Genomic DNA, 21,679 nt, shown 5'->3' on the forward strand with positions numbered 1-21,679 from the left:
AACGATAAATAAAACTCGATTGCCTTTGTGATTATTTTTTAAAAAGAATCTTCATTTAGAAATCAGGTCATCTTTCTGTTGTGCCACAAATGTCGCTTCTTCGTTTAAAATTTTCACAATACACATATTCTTTTGTAATTAATTCGAAGAGAGCGCTTGTTTTCGTTTCTTGTATTCAAGTAATAAGACGTCTTTATAAACTTCAAAATAAAAGAATTATTCAATAAAAATTCTATCTATCTTCCCAACAGTGAGACCATTTTTCAAATGCATATTTAATGCAAAAAAAACTAATAAACAAACAATCAAATACTTCCTCTTTCAAATGTTAGTATAGAATAGCTTTTGCCTCCTTTTAATTTAAAAAAAAAAACTTAGTAGCCTTCTTCTTCCCCTTTCTGCCAAATTTCATTCAGACATGTTCAATCGTTTTGTTTGTTGTTTATTTTTCTAAAATAGAACTTTGTCTCCGGTACGTCTTGAAAGAAAAACATATCCATCTTTTACTTTATCAATCTTTTTTATTCTTTCCCAAATACGACGGAGTATTCTAAGGTATTTTCCACAAATAGAATGAATTCATGAAAAGAAATAACAATGATTTTCAAATAAAAATTACTGTTGACTAAAGAAATTATTCTGTTTATATTTTTTTATGTAAATAACTAATTATCTGTTATGTAAATTTCTCGTCTCACGTTTGTTACCATACTCCTCCGAAACGGCTTGACCGATTTTTATGAAATTGTATATACATATTCAGGAGGTCTGAGAATCGGCTAAAATAATTAAAAATGGCTAACACTCACGTCTAAACTCATCGGTCACAACACACATGTGCCGTCACCGGAGTTTAGACGTAAATGTTAGCCGTTCTTAACTATTTTAGTGCTCAAGTTTGCACGTGACTAGTGTTAGTGTGGTCAGTGAAATTTCACAATTGTAATTTGCACATGAAAAATATTAGAATCAAATGTTAAGATTAATATAATTTTATAAAAGTATTTATATAAAAACTTTGAAGATAATTTATAAATTCTTGTTTCGACTCGGTACGCCGGAAAACTGAAATTGAAAATTTCTCTCTGTATTTAAATTTTTATTCGTTGTTACTGTAACTGTAAAATACTGGCTATGCTGAGTGCTAATATTTCATATAATAAATTCTTTTTGTACAGAAAATGTACAACTATTTTTCCATACCATAATTTCCCCTAATGACACTTTATATATATAATTGTATGAAATTTACATTTCTACGGGTTCATTGAGGTCAAACTCATTGACCTTTTAACAACTATATATTTTAGTATTTAATTTCAAATAGCCAATGAAGTATTATTTTCTAGTTTCATTTAATATTTCTTAAGTAATTGTGAATCAGCATTCTCTTCAATAGCAGTATTTAAATACTTCTTTGTAAAATTCAAGGCGATTAAGTAAGACCGCGTCCGGAATAATTAGAGCGTTCCCTTCAATGCGCCGATGGAGCATCGTCTATTGTGCCAGTAGTCAAGAAGGCTTAAGCTCTAACTTCACTTATATTTTATCGGTATTGTTGGCTACTTTTATTGTAAGAATTTTTTTAAACAATGTTAGAAAATGTTTTGTAATTGGTTTTGAAGACGTCTATTGTTAAAAAGTATTTATTAATGTACTCGTTCCAATTGAATGAGTTGTAATATCGGTGGTCCTAGCACGAATAAATGTGACAATCTTCATCGTATACGATCATTTATTCATTGTTCTAAGATGTGGACTTCAAACTTCACAGTGGCCATTTCACTATTACATATTTATGATTGAAATGTTAATAGTGTACTATTTTGTATGTTGTGTTAATATTACACACTTTTAATAAATAAAAGTCATTTAATATTTCACAAATCGACAAACAAAAATACTTTCATTGAAACTTTATAAGAAAAATTGTGGGACCATTGTGTTATATAAGAGGTCTTATTTTAAGCGTATTTGGTAAAGTGTTCGGTCATTAATTGAATGAAGAAGTTAGAATTTATTCTTCGAATAAAAATTTGGCTTTTGTGGCGATAATATACGGCCGTGGTTAAAGCTATTTATAAAAATAGCCTAAGTTACTCAGTGATAATGTAGCCTTCTAATGGCAAAACAATTTTTTTTAATTGGTTTATAAGTTTATAATTTATTCATTCCGTACAAAAATAAAATCCGTTCTGCTTTATACTTAATTCACGATGCGAACAAGTTGACGGAAAAACTTGAAATTTGAAACAGTTCAAATTAATGTGGAGATGACATGCATAATTATAATGTAAAAAAATCTTTGTTTATGAATTTCATTAGAGTTTCGACCCATAGTGTTCTTAAATAATTAATATACATATTAATCAAAATGTCGATAAATACCACATTTCGTACAAATGACGTATTTTTGATGCTGATAATGAAAAACCTATTTTTAACATTTTTGCTTATCTGTCTTTATGTCTGTCCGCAAGGCCGCGTTTGCTCCGGGTAATCTCCTGAACGGCTGAACCGATTTGGACGGGACTTTAATGGAAAGGCCGATGCACGCGGGCATAGTATAGGCTACTTTTTTTATAATTCTGCATCGACGAATTCGGAGAAAGACTGCTAGTGTTACTATAAAAATCTATTTAATGTAAAACTGTGGATAGTATAAATTCAAATTGTAGTTTTTAAAATGCTCGTATTAAGCTCTCAGAATTCCAATATTAAGAATCTTATGAAAGACCCGCACAGCTATGCTGAGTGCTCAATATTGAACGGACATAGAATACTTCAATGGGATATATGCTTCATTGTGCTATTCGCCATAGTGAAGGACGCTCGAATACTTTTTTTTCACATACGATGCTCTATTTCAAATTTATAGCATCAAACTTCACTCGCAGATACTCTCGTAGATACGTCGATAGTAGATGAGATATTTTTTTTATTATTAATGGTTCTAGATATTTTATTATTTTATACTTGGAAATGTAATAAATATATTTTGTTATAAATCTTACATATTAAAAAGATAAGACAAAGTGATTGAATTTATAAGATATCAATATGAATTTATATATTATAATCTTACTTATATTATAAACTAGCTTTTACCCGCGACTACGTCCGCGCGGAATTTAAAAAAATGCACACAAGATAAAAAAGTTCTTATGTCCGTCTCCTAGTTCTAAGCTACCTCCCCATCAATTTTCAGCTAATACCGTTCGGCCGATCTTGAGCTATAAATAGTGTAACTAACACGACTTTCATTTATATATATAGGTGCGAATATTTGGATGGATGGAGGGATGTTTGTTTGAAGGTATCTACAGAACAGAACAGAATCTTGATGAAATTTGACATAGATGTAGATCATAGTCTGGAAGAACACATAGGCTACTTTTTTTTTAAATTCCGCGCGGATGGAGTCGCAGGCGACAACTAGTACGTGATAAATTGAAAATGAATCTTTGAACAATTGAGAGATCAAATTCACACGTCGAAATCATCGATCAACCGCTCGGGGGAAAATTATGTCCAATAGCATTTGACGGATCAAATTTCTGTGTCGAGCAAAATTTAACGTATATTCGTAGCTCATATTTTTATATTACACTAGCTGTCTCCCGCGACTCCGTCCGCGCGCAGTTAAAAAAACTTAACAGGGGTATGAAAAATAGATGTTGTCCGATTCTCAGACCTACCCAATATGAACACATAATTTCATGAGAATCGGCCAAGCCGTTTCGGAGGAGTTTAACCACAAACACCGCGACACGAGAATTTTATATATTAGATAGTTGTTAACTCGTTCGGGCGATCGGATTAATTGTAAAATCATGATGAAAATAAAACATATGTTTTAAAAAAAAACTATTAGCAAATTACGACTACTGATGAACGTGAAAAACATAGTTTAATTTAATGTGGAAAAGAGGTGTTTTAAACTATTTTTAGTAAATAAAAATAGTTCATTAATTAGTTATTCGAATTTCAAACGATGGGAGACCTACTAATACTAATTATTTTTTTATAATAACGACGTATAACTAGCCAGGTTTAGTCAACACTAGTTATGAATATTCGACTTGTTTTGTTATATTGTAGTTTCAATTCTTGTAATTTGTAAGCTTGTATACTGAGCTACTGGTTATAGCATGGACGGATTAAATTACCATAATTCTCCCGTGTGATTTATTATATCCAAGAGCAAAAGCACTGAAATTTAGTTTAAACTACACTTGAACAAACTTTAATTAATTAAACATGTGTTTACTTTTATTGGTATCAAATAGATGTGAATTAAAGTTATATAATGGACATGTAACATATATATTCTATATGTATTTTACAAATATTAAAATTGATATTTTTTTATATACTCGTAACTAATAAACTCAAAAACTACTTGATTGATTCCTTTTTATTTTATGCCATTAGAAAGCTACATAATCACTGAGTAACATAGGCTATATTAATTTCTAGATTGCTTTAAATTCTGAAGACGTAGACAAGATGAAGACGGAGTGAGACTGAAGATTGTAACAAATGTTTGTGTTAGACCCGCTGGTAATTTACCTCCAAGGTCTTTTTATCTTCACATTTGTACTATGAAATAGGTATCTATATGTTGTAGATCTATGGTTGAAACATTATCAATAACCAGCGTTTTGATTTTGCTAATTTGGACACAATAAGAACATTATTATTGTGGACATCTAATTTTATTTGACAACTAGCTTTTACCCGCGACTCCGTCCGCGCGTAATAAAAAATAGAAAACGGGGTAAAAATTATCCTATGTCCGTTTCCTGGTTCTAAGCTACCTGCCCACCAATTTTCAGTCAAATCGATTCAGCCGTTCTTGAGTTATAAATAGTGTAACTAACACGACTTTCTTTTATATATATAGATAGATATATAAGATAACATAGGTATTATTATAAAGTTAGTGTGTGTACGAGCTTAAACACATATATTAATCAACTTTCCGTTTGCGAGATCTATGCATTCATGCTAATTGACTTAGTCCTCGCAATCCGTAATCTTTTCCCGTTCCTCTTTTACGGGTGGGTATTATTATACTTCATAATCTATCTGTTACCTTTTTGCTGTTTTATCTGTGTATTTTGTAACGTATTTCCACCAAAGATTGGAATATTGACCTTGGTGCTTAACGTTGTTTGCTGTCGTGAGCTACACAGAGTGTTTTAGAGCACGTTCCGTGCATACAGAGCAATCATTAGGATTTTGTTTTGCTTCAGGTCACGTGAATGTTTTATGTCGCGTTTTATTTACCTTTTTATGAATTTTTAGATGATTCTCTTTTTGAAAAATTTTTGTTCAACGTTGTCCTTCTTATGTTAAATAGTAATTTCTTGAGTTAGTGCAATTGCTCTTATAATCTTTCAGGCGTTATATTTTGTCATCCACGTACGCTTTTTCTACAGAGCATCTATCTATCTATCCGTGCCATTCTTGACGCGTGACTTCTATTTCTATAAAAATTTGCAACGAGCCAGTGAAAATGTCCAGCACGGTTTCCAAGTATTTTTGCCACGACATAAATTTCCTGTCTTAGAGGAAATTGCCAACTACATAGCGCCTACCCAAATATATTGTAACATTGCAATATGTTAAATATGTACCCTCGTCATAGTGTTTTTGACAAGTGGAGATCGAAAAAATCATAGTAGATGAAGTAATTTTTACAAACGTAAAAAAATGTCCAAATAATTGTAATTTCACCATACTGCAGGCAACACATGTTAAATTAGTCGTGACGGTTTTAACCTTGCATACATAAACGAGTTTGGTATACATTTCTACAGACTTGTCCCACAATCAAGGATTTCATTGTAGGTTATGGTTAAAACCGTCGTGCAAAACCTATTGTTTGTGACATGCGTTAAAATCGAACTGAACATTACAGCGACATAATAGGTGTTAATGCGGTATTAATTAAATTCTATGTAATAATAAATTAAATAAAGTTATTTTAGAACATCATTTTAGCTACAGGATTGATTTATCAGTTCAATGGCTGGCATAGACTCGAGTTTGAATGACAAGCTGTTGATTGCATCCCGCAGTGCCTATTGTTGTATGATCTTCTATGCCATGGATTTGAGTTCGATAATTGAACAGATCTATACAAACTAGAGCGGTAGTTGTCTTCTTATATGTATGTGGAAAAATGCAAGGGAGACGTCTAGTAAAATGGGCCACGTTACCTACTAATGTGCAGATTTACCGTGGAATTCTGACACCAAAATATCTGTATAAAACATATCTTCATTATCATTGACAAAATAGATAATAAAATGTTTTAAACTATTTTAGTCTCAGAAACCCATGGTTCAAACGCCGAGTGTTTCTTGAGTTGTGAATATTATCTTTAAATTGTTAATAAAGTTCTGCAAGGTCTAGCGCAGAGGTAATGTAGAGTAGACGGCAGGGTGACTTTAACAACACAATTTTGAGAACGTGCCAAAAGCAAGGACAATGTAGGTCGTGATTTTTTTCATTCTGCGGCGTCGTTTTGGGTTCAAATTTATGACTCCGAGTTCTATAACAACCGATCTGATAACATGTATTAAAGCCATGGCGGAAATTCAGTGAGCTATAAAATGGAATTACCTTTTTTTAAATGGGTTTAAGAGATATAAAAAATATGGAGAAATGTAGCACTTAAAAAAATTACATCTCAGGACTCAGAGGAGAGATGGCAATTTATAATGCAGAAAAATAAGAATGAGTTTGTGTCTGTCGATTTAAAACAGTTGTATTTTTTTTTTCGTAACAAAAATCTCCAAAAACATATGCTTGGATTAAGTGCAGAGATTCAGTTTTCCAATTGTTTAACGTTTCGTGTGTAATAAATCTTATATATAAAATTCTCGTGTCACAATGTATATACCATACTCCTCCAAAACGACTTGATCGATTTTTAAGAAATTTTATATACATATTCAGCAGATCTGAGAATCGGCTACTACCTATTTTTCATAGCCTTATTAAGTTTTATTTTGATTACGCGAGGACGGAGTCGCGGGCAACAGCTACTTATTTTGTAAATAAACAGTAAAATTCTGTACAAAGATTTTAAGCAACGCAATCTAGTTAAAATCTATTTAGCTTCCGGCCCCAACGCGTTCAAACTAAATAAACATAGTCTAAGATCCGCCTTCAATTAGTTTCATGAAATCCAAGTGAGCTTATGTAACTTTAGTAGGAACATTGTCTACTAAACGCGGTTATTATTTTACTAACAAATTTAATTTTTCATAACTAACCTAAATAAATCATTTATATTACTTACGAATTAGAAGTAAGAGGTGTTATGAAGTATTTTTCATTAAAAAAAGCATAAACCTAAACCTATTAACATCCTACGACATTTTACAGAAAAATTCGAATCTCACATTTCAAAACTGATCAAGACGCTGAAGTTACAGATAATAATTGCATAGTCAAAGGATTTCCGAACTGGTGAGGGGCGCTGCCATCGCGGTTTGTTCTATCGGAAAATATATAAAACCTACTAAGACATAGTAAATATCATTAAAGAAAAATGACAAGAACTACAGTACAATGAGGATCTTGTGACAGATTTTGACGTTGACAGGGGGTCGCTAGTGAGCTTTACTTACTCGTATGTCCACCGGGTCAGATAAACTTTCGGTCTATAAATAGTGTGACTGTGCCATTCCTCATTTTCTTTGACAAAACAATATGTCTAAATACAAGTGTCATGACAGTGGGAACTCACAGGCATTTCAACAAAGCTAAGATATTTTATAGTGTGTTTTATTTCTTCAGAAATAAGAAATACAATTGTTGCTGAGAGCAATCTGTGTGCATTTAACTCTCGTTTACTTTGAAATAGCAACTGGAAATATGACTTTATCCGCTTCATATAATTCGCAATCTGTTTACAAAGCGCAAGTGACATTTAAAACAAAATCTGAAAGATGAAATGGCTCTAGCAAATTTTATTTCCGATTCCTATTTCATTGTAAAAATGATTAAGACTTTCATGAGATAATTTTTATTACAGGGGCAGATTAATTTCGGACGCGGAAATAGTCGCAATTAAAAATACTTAGTTTAAATTAGTTATTGTTTTTGTATATAAACCGACAAGGACCCGGTGGGCGTAAGTCAAACTAAATTTTAACGGCTCACTAGCTCACTGTCTTACAAGTATCGCAAAATCCTTGTTATAGTTGTCTTGTATTTTTCAATACCAACTTAACAAACTAATCTTCTACTACTTACTAATATTAAACGAGTAAATGCGAATGTTTAGATGGATGCTTGTTTGAAGATACATATCTCCTAAATGCATCAACGGAACTTGATGAAATTTTGCATGAATATAGAACATAGTCTGGAAGAACACATAGGCTATTTACTATGTTTTTTTTTAACTCCGCGCATAGGGAGTCGCGGGCAACAGCTAGTTTTTAATAATTAAAATAAATATGTCTATATGCTAAGGAGATTCACATTTTGCTAAGCTTTTCTATTTATGCAATATAAACCTGCATACAATAAATCTCAGTGTTGTCTATACGAAATTTGATTTTTATCTTAATTAAATCTGGGGTCGTGCGCTTGGGATGAATTGCCTGAAAATTGCCAAGGCAAGTACAAATTGGAAGTCATCCTTTGTTATTAAACAATGTAAACATTGACTTTTAAATTGTGCTTAAGGATTTGTTAGGAGTTTTTATAAAAAAATAAATAAGGATCATGGTTTTTTACTTCCACAAAACTTCAATGTGTTTACGCTTCATCATAAGTATCAATTGAAACAAATTAAACTATATGCCATATCATAATTTCGTTCAATTTCTTTAAAAAAAAGAAAACAGAAATAACTATATTTTTATTTTTCTTAATCTAGACATAATTTGTAGAATTAATGTTTATTAAAAAATTTAATAAATATAAAATATCTTATTTTTATGACGTTATAAATAAAACTCTCTGGATTTCATAATATGTTTTTTTTTATTCTCTAACTACACGTTTATTGTAAAGTTGTGAACATTCATAGAAAGTTATTCGAGTGTGAAGAAAGTTGACGAGTTTGTAATATTAGAAGCTTCAAATGATCGCAGCTTCGACTGAAATTAATATATTTATACGTGAGCTGACTGAATGTAATGTCGTTGATATTTTGACGTTTTGCAAAGCACACGATTTGTTAAAGATATTATTTAGATTGTTGATAAGACATTTAACAATCTTACTAATTTTATGAATTCGAATGTTTAGATGGATGGATGGATGGATGTTTGTTTGAAGGTATCTCCGGTACGGTTCAACGTAACTTGATGATATTTAGAATACGGTCCGGAAGAATACAAAGGCTGCTTATTACGTTTTTTGTTTAATTCCGCGCGGAAAAAGTTCATTTATCCTGCTGCCGTTCGTTCACAGACATATTTATCTTTTATTGTTTCATAATCTAGCCCTTTAATGTAATGATTCATTGCTTATCTTAATTAAATCTATTCTGCGTGTTTGTCTGCGAGGCCTATTGTGTGAAATTTTCTTTCATTTGCCGGTACAAATTGTATGATGCTATTTATAATAAGGCCTTATTGTAAGCCTATTTTCAGTTACTACTTTTTTATACCTTTAAAATGTTTATTATAATAAAAGGAAAAGGAAACAGACAGTTTTGTGAATTTTAGAATGTATTTGAATGGTTCAATGTTTGTTTTAGGATAGACGGAAAAGTAGATTATTTCCTTTGTGGTATTCGGTAAAAGCTCTGAAGCTTAACTGCGTTAGCTACCAAGGTTCACACAATTCATTGGTATTTTATATTAGCAAAGACTAACGTAGTTTTATGGTTTGTGATGGATATAAAAGTTTACTTTTTTAAGGCAATTTTTTCCCAGAGAGCCATTGTGTGTATATTAACGATAAAAGTGTTATATATTATTTGCTATTAAAAATAAAAATAAATATTTCAGGATGATAACAATCATGTAGAGTCCAACTCTATGAAGAAAAAAACAAAAAGTGATTTTGTTCAAAATGAGAGTTACGACCTTAATCGTAGGAGCCGTCAAGATAAAATTATTGCGTGTTGGTGTTAAAAATAAATTACTTTTTTTTTCGGATTTTACGTGTATAATATTAGAGGCTTTGGAAACATCTTCCTTGATAACTTATAATCTATTTAATTTTCCCGACTAAAAAGATATGCTTGCGTTAAATGGTTTGAGGAAAATTCCCAGTAGCTTATTTAAATTTCTAATTTTACGTTTCTATTAAAGTTTTCACAATGAATTCAAAGCGAGTTGGTAGTAAGGGATAGCCTTTGTTCTGGCCCACGCAGTATGTTGACTTATCAAACATAAATATTAAAAAAAAAACTAAAATTTAATAATATATTTCAGTTATTTTCTTTTTGGAAAATTGAAATTGAACCATGATATTTTAAATAATCTCATTTGAAAAGGAACTAACGGAGGAATAGTTAAAGCGGCAGCCCTTTGTTTCAATTATTGTCCTCAGAAGAACTACTTTAGACAGACTAATTTTACATTTCTATTTGATTACAGGTACGTTTTACTATACTTCAGACTTTAGTATTACAGAAAACTAATGTAAGTGCTTTATTTTTATATTAATTTATAAAAAAGTAGACTTACAGCTAATATGTAAAAATCTTTAATGATTGATTAACACGTTAACTGCGAGGCCATTTTGGCGGAACTTTCAGCCAGTGCGTTTGAGGCCTGTTCGTGGCAAAGTTGAACGTTTTTCCAGTGCTATTGAGGCCTCTCCTGCCTCACAAAATTATGTTTTCGAAAAACATTTTTAAAAAATCCAAATTAGACGATATTTGCTTGAAACATCACTCTTATGAACTTAAATATGTGCATAATATGAATCTAGCTTCGCCTGGAGTTAGGGCGTTTCGTTAATGAATAAAGTAAAATTAAAAATTTGTCATCGGTTCTGCCTCAAATCGCACTGAAAGGAAGGTCAATTAATGCCTCGACTAGTGATGGGATTAAAAGAGAGTTGTAGTTACGATAAATGTTTATTGAGTATTAATCACAGAAAATGTTTTTCATTAAAACATGGTAAACAAAAAGATTTGTCACACTGGACACAAAAAGTCACAAATTTTTTAGTTTTCTTAGCAGCTTGCGTGCCATTCAATGTCAATCTTAATTTTTCGTAGCAACCTACGCAGCGCTTTCTTTGACCACCTCTTTGGAACAAATGATCAGCACATCTGCCGATAGGAAATCTTGGAATAAAATATATATTTTAGATCATCAGCAAAAACTTTCAACGTTCTCTGTACATAAACGATGATCAGCACACAATGGTAAAAATTGCCACTATGGACTAAACTTCGAATGGAACTGTGACTTGCTTAAAATAACAGTGAAGAATAATCCACAACTGAGCACACATTTTAAGGCAACACCCATGTGCAACACAAAATAATGATGATAATTGAGTATTGTTAGTGGTGAATGTGCGTGCGTGCGAATATTATATTAAGTATAAGACGTACTAATCGTGCTATTTAAGTAGAATTAGTTAATAGTAGCTTGGCTTTTAGTGTTGTGTTTCTGGCTCGTAAATACATTCTGTGTCCGATTTATGCACTTTTGGTTCATCATAGACACAGGCCACCCCCTTAAAATTCAAAGTTGCAGTAATTTAGGTTTTGTATGGTATAAGTAAAATTTTTACCGAGGTCAACATAGTTTCTCATAACTCCAATAAACATTTTCAAATAAGTCAGATGAAGTACCATTATTGGTTTAAAACGTTAAGGATTTTAAAATAAAGTTCTACGCTTAATCTTTAATAAATCCTGCCAAAACGTCCTCGAAACTCGAAACGTTATCGAAACTTTCCACAACACTAAGCTAGGATGCGCGGCGCCCGCGCCGCCCGCGCTTCGTGCAGTGCGGCCATGAGGCCTACAAATTTTGAGATAGATTTGACCTCAATCCGCACTAGGCGTAATTTATTTCTTTTTAGTGCGTTTGGGGCCTGTGGGACCTCATTTTTATCTAATTACGCTATTCGGCTAGATATCGCAAGAGAAACATTTCTATATATTTGTCTCTGTCGTACTCATAGAAATACTGATCTAGTAGCCTCCCGCACAGAGCGAAACAACCCGATTTTGACTGCCGCACCAGCGAGAAGTCACGCTTTGGGCCTATCCTGCCTCAATCCGCAGTTAACGTGTTAATGTATGGATGTGTTTTTGAAGGTATCTCCGTAACAGCTTAACGGTTCTTGATGACATTACGCACAGACGTAGGACATAGTATGGAAGAACACATAGGCTACTTATTACGTTTTTTCAATTCCGCTTTTTGTATATATACTAGCTGTCACCCGCGACTCTGTCCGCGCGGCATTGGCACAAGCCAAATTTCATAAAGATCCGTTGAGCCGTTTCGGATATACCATCAAACAAACATCCATCCATCCATCCATCTAAACATTCGCATTTATATTAGTAAGATATATGATTATTGAAGTACAGCCATAAGTCTACTTGCGTTGGCTTAAATAACTAATTTGTCAGTCTGTCCATAAATAAGTATATCTTAAAAAAAAATACTAATACTTAAAAATACAAATACTTTATTTAAATAATTTATAATATAATAAAAGTGTTTGATACTTAGTACAAAAAAAAACAAATGGAAAACAGTTCACTTCATACCTTCTTTAATATTGAAATCTTATTACAAAGTTAATGTTATACAAATTTGTTTGTTATCACAATACTTGGGAAGAGCAAATAATCTTTCGATTTCCATTACGTCTTTTAACACATCCATACACATACGGTATTGATTCCTTTCGAATAGAAATTGGAAAACTCTATTGCTATCTGAGCTAATACGTAATAATACATCTTGTACACTACAACCACTTTTAACAAGATTTAATGTTGTGTTACTTACAAAAAATTTAACATTTTCGTATTACATTTTTGCAGTAAATTTCGTTATTCGATTCTTAATCTTTCTCGATATAATATTGGGGTAGAGTTATTCTTGTTTTTTTATTAATTATATTATTTTACTAATACTAATGCGAAAGTTGGGGTAGTAGATGGATGTTTGTATTGCGTACTGTAGGTACGGAACTGGATGAAATTTTGTATAGATGTAGAATAGTGTTGGGAAGATTACATCGGCTAATTTTTATAAGTTCCCGCAGACGGAGTCGCGCGCGACAGCTAGTTTTATTATATATAAGACAAAGACAATATATTTAACTATTAATGACTAGTTTTTACCCGCGACTCCGTCCGCGCGGAATAAAAAATAGAAAATGGGGAAAAATTATCCTATGTCCGTTTCCGGGTTCTAAGCGACCTGCCCACCAATTTTCAGCCAAATCGAGACGTTCTTGAGTTATAAATAGTGTAACTAACACGACTTTCTTTTATATATATATAATATATAGGTAGATAAGATATAGAGATGTACAAGATTAACGATTTTTATCGAGAAATAAATTGCAAAAAGATTTTGTTTGGTGAAAAGATTAATAAGCAGGCCACATCACTCGTTTACTGAAAGACGTGGCGAAGGTCATACTAAGGTTATACCGAATAGGTCCGAACATCTTTGGAAAACCGATAATTACCGTTCGATAATTTGAAAGTTGTGGTCACATCATTATTTATTTCAAAAACTAGTGTAAAAGCGTTGAACATTTCACAATTTATGTTGTACTTTAATGAATTATTTTAAAATTATAATTAATATAAAAATAATTTAAATCTCAGTACGTATTTAGATTGTGTTACAAAAACTTTATTCCAAAATCTAAATATAATAAAAAAATACAAACCGATTTCAAAATACAAATGTACTTCAATGTAAAATTGTAATGTTATTGTAAAAACTTAATATTATTAATATTATAAATGCGAATGTTTAGATGGATAGATGTTTGATTGGAGGTATCTCCGGAACCTATCAACGGATCTTGATGAAATTTTGGCACAGATGTACCTATATACATCTGTCATGTTATAACATAGTCTGAAAGAACACATAGGCTACTTATGATATTTTTTTTAATCCGCGCGGGCGGAATCACGGGCTTCATCTAGTATAAAATAAATTTAAAAAAATATGTACGGATTGTGAATCTGATCCTATTTTGAAGTCGGTTAAAATTATCCCACGCCTTTGTCTTCTAGATATATCTACAAAGTATCTTTAACCTTTTATCTTTCATAAAGGAATAATGTATAGGTGACTTTGAAAGTAAAAATGTAGAGAACGTTTGTTACAAAAAAGTGAGCAGAATTCTCAAGTAACCAAATTTACATTAAAATTAAAACGCTATTTTAGTTCGTATCAAAGAAAAAAATTTAAGAACGCTATTTGAATTGAAAGAAAATGTTTTTTTCATAACTCAATATTAAAATTTTCGGCGTTCGCCGAATTCAGGTGGTCGCTTGCTTTGCCATGTAATGATACAAAAAAGCGTCAGTGTTTAGCCTTTCATCTATATATATATATATATCTATATATTATATTACTTATTATTACTATATATTATACTAACACGACTTTCTTTTATATATATATATATATATATATAAAAGAAAGTCGTGTTAGTTACACTATTTATAACTCAAGAACGGCTGAATCGATTTGACTGAAAATTGGTGGGCAGGTAGCTTGGAACCAGGAAACGGACATAGGATAATTTTTACCCCGTTTCCTATTTTTTATTCCGCGCGGACGGCGTCGCGGGTAAAAGCTAGTATATATATATATATATATATATATATATATATATATATATAGTCAGAAAGTCGTGTTAGTTACACTATTTATAACTCAAGATCGGTCGAACTGATTTAGCTGAAAATTTATGGGGAGGTTGCTTAGAACCAGGAAACGGACATAAGATAATTTTTACCCCGTTTTCTATTTATTATTCCGCGAGGATGGAGTCGCGGGTAAAAGCTAGTATATTTTAATTTGTAATGTCTCACGATAGTTTAAATAATAATCTAGTAATGTTACAATCATATCAAAAATGTTTTTAATTTATATGGATGTAAAGAAATACTACTTTTTGATTTATTTGACGTCATTATAATAAAATGAACGCCTATAAAGTAGCTTGTTAAGTCATATTATATTCCTAATACCACAGCTCTTTCTACGAACTTAATAAGCACTCAAGTAACATAAGGCAATACTGAAGCGTTACTTCAATTAACAATATGTAAAAACTGAACACTGAACTGAACTGAACTGAACTGAAATTCTCAGTTTTCGCTGCAATAGCAAAATAGCTTTTTAGAAATAGCCAATTCATGGACATCCGCAAGGAGTGAAAAGGTTGTAAATCCATTCTATATCTTTAATGGACATAAAAAGGGCAAACAGAAACAGGCTATTGCCTCCCCTCCCAAACAAGCATCAAAAACTTATATTGAGATTTTTACAATAATATTATCTTTAAGCGCATCAATTTCACAAACTATCTAATTTTTTTCGACCAAAATGTGCAGCATGTCAGTATGTTATTATACAAGTGGGCTGACAGTGAAAACCCATCAACTAGCTCGACACCACACTACAGTTCCAAACGAGATAAAACATGAACATTTTTCGTAGCACGTTCAAATAATTTCATATGATATCCATATTCATACAAATACGTATAAAATTTAATGAAAACATTACGCGAGCAAAACGTTGCCATAAAGTTTTTATTTGCGGTGTAATTTGAATAAAGACAAGTAAAATTAAAAAATAATTGTCAACTTCTACATAACATCACCTAAGTTAAAGAAAAACATTTTTTAGACTTTTTTTTTTTTTTTTTTAGAATAATCTTACGCTATTAGAGGTTATAATGTATAAAGGTTAATTTTATTAAATAAATTATATGCAATTAGAACAGCGGTAGCGGTAGTTGTTAAGCGCTTGTCCAGACCGGACCGAAATCTATACGTGCAGGTTCGATCCCCTGCATGTACGGTGTTTTTCAATTTTCGAATTTCATATGTGTATTTATCCTACGTTATTACTGTAAAGGAAAACCATCGTGATGCAACCTGCACATATCTGTGTAGAAATTGTGAGAAGATATGTGTGAAGTCAGCCTCACTGGGCCAACGTTTTTGACTATGGCCTAGTCACCTAGCCTAGGACATATGAGCTGATGACATGCAATATACATCTTTACATATAAACAATTTCATAAAACATATATTAAAACTCTTTAACATTCGTGTATAAATAAAAAAAATACTGACTACAAACAAAATAAAGTAAGAGTGAACAAATAGTAGACATTTCAAAATATCACAGCAAAAACTTTATCAGTGTAGATTAAATATAGTCGTTAATATGTGAAATTTATTCCGTAAATAGATTGAAAAAAAGTGTGACCTACATTCTTTCAGATTTAGGTTAGCAACCCTTTGCATAACCTTAAGAACTGAGAGCGTAGTGTATTATAATTCATAGCACTTAAGGCACTGCCGATGAAAAACCGTAATGTAGAAGTATTTACCTTACATAGATACTAACCTCTAATGAATCGTGTTCTCTCTGTCAATCCATAACCTGTACGATTAAAGGTTCATTTAGGCATAAGCTGGAATCGTAGGTACATTTTGAACTGTCCGCTCATGACGGCAGTAGCGGTATAGCGCTCTAATGTATTCCCATAAGTTTGTCTCGATCTCAAGCGACTACCGAGCGTTATTTGTACGATTCTGACTTATGTGTAAATGAACCTTTAACTAAACGATACTGTCGAGTGAGGTGTCATTCAACTCTTCTTCCCCGTAGTATCGTAGAGTGTTCAGTCAGACTGGTTAGTTGTTTTTTTTAAACAAATACCTTAAATTTAACTGCCAATATCGTAGTCTATTTGATGGTACTCGTTTTTAATTTTAACTAGCCGAAGTCGTCTTAACAATCTTGCTATATCTTACTAATATTTTAAATGCTAAAGTTTCGATAGATGAATGGATGGTTGTTTGGTATAAGATCTCTCCAGAACGGTTAACGGATCTCGCTGAAATTTGGTATAGATGTAGAACGTAATCTGAACGAACACGTAGACTACTAATAAAGATTTTTTAATTCCGCATGGACGGAGTTACAGGTGACACCTAGAAAAATTATAAATGCGAAAGTTTAGATGGATGGATGGCCTACTGGATCTTAATAGGCTACTTTTTATCCACGCGGACGAATTTGCGGGTGAAAGCTAGTTTAATATTAAAAAAATATAAGCTGAAGATCAAACGCGTTGAATATTAATGGAATACAAACACAACGCGAATGCAAACGCCAACTGCAAAAATAAATAATATTTTCACATAAGTAAACGAAAAATATATCTTATTTTAATACTCCGAAGCAAAGTATATGGTTATACATAAAAATGTCTTAACAGAACTGTAGTTAAATCAGTAGTCAAAAGTAATAATCAAAATGTTTTTTTTTTTCTAGAAATCAATTTTCAGATGCCCATATCTTTAATGTTTATTAAGATGGGATACACAAAAACAACGATCACGTTGAAATTTTAAAAAAAATTTAAGAAATTTTTATTACATTCTTTACCATAACACTCTACAATCTCATTTCTTCTTATAATTCTTTTTTGATCCAATCTATTAAATTTGGTATGCATGTACATAAAAGAAGAACAAGTATTCTACCTTTGATCTCGGAAATGTATTTCCTTGGAAAACGATTGACTAACATATTTACTTATTAACATGACAAGGGTTCGACATATCTTTATCAAATTTGACTACCTGTTCATTCTGTTTTTTTTTTTTTTTATTATTCCGTGCGGATGAAGTCGCGGGCAAAAGCTAGTATGTAACATTTAGTAGAATGGATCACGATATGAAGTGAATCGCTTGAATGTTTGCAACTTTTCATAAAAGATATCCCAAAGGATTTTCGCGAAAAAAAAATATTTTTTTTTTGAAATACATTTCGTTATCCGAAAGTTTGATTGGACACTGCCTCAAAGTGAATATGTAAATGCTCACCAAAAAAAAAGAGTTTCAATATGTGTTAAAAAATGCAGCGCTCACGAATAATCGAAATGTCAGTTATATTGAGTATTAATTAAATATTCTTGGATATCACTTCTTTTTTTATTCTGTTCATATCGTTATATTCATATTATATTACTGCGGTATATCTTTGTAAGGAAATACGTAATTAATGAATAAAATAATTTTACAGAATGGAATATTTAATCTGATTAATCCATGCCGAAAATAGATAACTATAGATGCCAAAGATAGAACAACTTACTGGCATTAATTCTTCACATCGTGATGTCGTTATTATTAAGATAATGTTCGATTGAGATATATGGAAGAGTAGTACTGTACTGATCCTCCGCAAAGTATAAGGCAAGGAGGTAATGAGATATTATCATCATCATCAGTTCACTATACGTACTATACGTACTGTAAGGATGGCGTCCGTGGGTCCTTTTTTTAAAAAAAAAACACGCGGTTAGTACACTTACTACTTTATTGGAAACTTACTAAACTACTCTATGGACTGCTCTGTAGACTGCGCTGCCGACTGCCGCGAGTCGGACAATTTATATACTTTGTGACGTCAACGACGCCCAGTAGCAGTTACTCCCTACAGTCAACTGTTCATAACAGTACACTATACTACTGAGGGAATCGGAGCCTACCTTAAGCCTGATGAGATATAGATTAGATTAATAGTTATACTAAGTTTGATTCGATTGTATATGAGCATAGCTACGTTTAAAAGTATTTACTTGTAACTTCAGATTTAAGACAGTACATCGCTTACGAAGAATAAAAAGAAATGTAAATAATAAAGTAACTCGTATAATGTAATATGTGATGAAAAATAGCTCGTGGCAGCTCCAGACTAACCAGCTTAAAAGACTGCTGTAACACATTATGAAAAAAAATCTCCAGTATTGAATCACGAAGAAAAGACAGTACAATGTTATCTTATATAGGGTGTAGAATAAGCCTGAAACCACTAAAAGTACATCTATCTAGGGCTTAGATAAAAAAAAAATTAAAAGGGACATCACTCTCATATTACGGCACAAAAGAGATAAGAAACATACTCTATGCCAACGAGGCGAAGCCCGGGTCGCTAATTATAATTCAAAAAGAAAATGTACTTACCAAAATTTTATAGCAATAAATGAAAAAATACGAAGGCAACTTTTTTATTAGTTTACGCATTTCGTTGTTATGGGCTTAACAAAGAATGACAGCTGTTTCCGTACAAACTTTCTTTGACGCACCGATTAAATTGCTTTTTGATCTTTGCTCAATTTAATAAAGACTTTAGTGAAATCAATCAAATTATTCGATTTTTAATTCAGTTCACATTAAATATTACATTGTTTAACTATCCCTGGGTTTCTGAGGTTTCCAAAATCTCCATTTAAAACATATTATTATTTCTGGTTTATTCATCAGTAAGATGACTTCTAATTGAATGATTTCAGAAATGTACGGTTTATAATGTTTATTGCATACAAAAGCAGTACTGATAGTTAGGAATTTCGTATTCAATTATGTAGTTCATTTTAATAGAAAAAATATCGTAATTTTTGATTTTTATATTCCAACATTTTATTTTTAAGTTTAGACATCAAAGCAAAATAAAGCAGTGTTCTATTTAACGTATATGTCTCATAAATATGTATTTTTCATTTTTTTAAATTGATTAAATATTTCCTTTTGTTTTATTATGAATTCTATATAAACCAGTTCGTTTTAATTTGACAGAAACAGCTACTAAAAATACAATGGATTTCAGTTGAAAAAACTGTGAAACGGAGTGGCTAAACCTTTCCATAGTGGAAAGGTTTAGGGGTTAGGTGGAAACTTTTATTTATTAATAAATTATAAAATAGTATAACTTTAGATATAGTTTTGCAATAATTTTCGTCTTTATGAGTATTTTCAAAAAGGCAATAATTATTACTTCTTTCTAATATACTAAATGCAAATGTTTGGATGGATGTTTGAAGGTATCTCCAAAACGGCTCAACGGATCTCGATGAAATTTGGCATAGATGTAGATGGTAGTTTGGAAGAACACATAGGACGAAGGCGCGGACGAAGTCGCGGAGAACAGCTAGTAAACAAATAAAGGTAAATATTATACATGTTTTAACAAAGTAAGCGACATTTTTTTACGACTAATTTGACAGCGAACACGAAATCACGAAAATTTGCACAGCAATGAAAAATTCATTGATATTTTGCGAACATTGTTAAAACTTGTAATGGAGTTTGTCGAGTTTGTTTTTTTTTCTTTTTGCATTCGCGAACTTAAGTATAGCGCATTTTACATTATATGTCACTTTAGAAGGATTCTTTTCTTTGAATGAGATGTTAATTCATACAATATTATACCTTAAATCCCATAAATACAATTTATAAGATTTATCAAACATTTTAAGATTTACATGCTTTCTCTTTCTTGTAACGAAACTTGCCTAAACGTGACGCAGACTAAAAATTTCAGTTTCGATTCTCGTCTGTGAAACATTGTTACTAAAGAGCTATGATTTAATTGTAAAAGTAGCTGTTTCCTGCGACTCCGTCCGCACGGAATTAAAAAAAAAGTAGCCTATGTGTTCTTTCAGACTATGTTCTACATATTATGTGCCAAATATCAACAAGACCTGTTCAGCCGTTCTAAACATACCTTCAAACAAACATCCATCCATCCATCCATCTAAACATTCGCATTTATAATATTAGTAAGATTATTCTATAACTGTGCAACAAACATAACTCTGTGTCTCTTTTATATACAACACTGTATTTTTATTATATTGAAGGCCAGAGATAAAAAAAATAAAGTTCACCTGCACCTAATGTAATCAACAAAAAAAACCATGAGTGCTGATAATGATTTAAGATATTTTAACGTACATAACCATAAATTACGGACTAAAGTGTTACGTGCAAAAATCGAACGCGTTACACTATCATTAATTTTTAATTCACTTCGAAAAAGGAGGTTGTTCTCAATAATTTTGAATCAATCAATCCTACAATAATTCTATTTGTTAACGAAAAACCTAAAAACACGACGGACTTTACCCATTTGATACAAAATAGAATAATACGAATCCAATGACTCCCACTTGCCAAAATTACATCAGACGTTTAGGTTATAGCAGGTCACAAGGTAACACGCATATAAACGCATATAAAAACTAACATACGCGCAAAAACATAACCCTCCTAAGTAAATCATGTAAAAAAATAATAGGGCTGCAAAAATTGTTAAATAAAGTGTCCCAAAGAAGGTTTACTATTACGTTGTTATCATCATATATTCGTGTCCCTAGGTACAATGTTCCATCGACTCAAGAGTCTCGCCTTACACAACGACCTCGAACATTATACGTACACTCATAATTCATTTCGTCGACTTTATCAGGTCATCGTATCGAAATAGTGTTTGAACATATGAGAAAATTTAACCTTGAAGACGATACTTTCTTGCTTCAAAATATTTTTGGAACGAAGTTCCTTGTCGCGCGTTGTGAAAGGGGGCTAGAAGGAAAAAAATCTTACGAAAAGTTGTCACGACACTTTTTGCTATAGTATGTTAACGACGAA

Source organism: Papilio machaon, chromosome 25 (genome assembly GCF_912999745.1).
Source record: "Papilio machaon chromosome 25, ilPapMach1.1, whole genome shotgun sequence".
NCBI classification, from domain to species: domain Eukaryota; kingdom Metazoa; phylum Arthropoda; class Insecta; order Lepidoptera; family Papilionidae; genus Papilio; species Papilio machaon.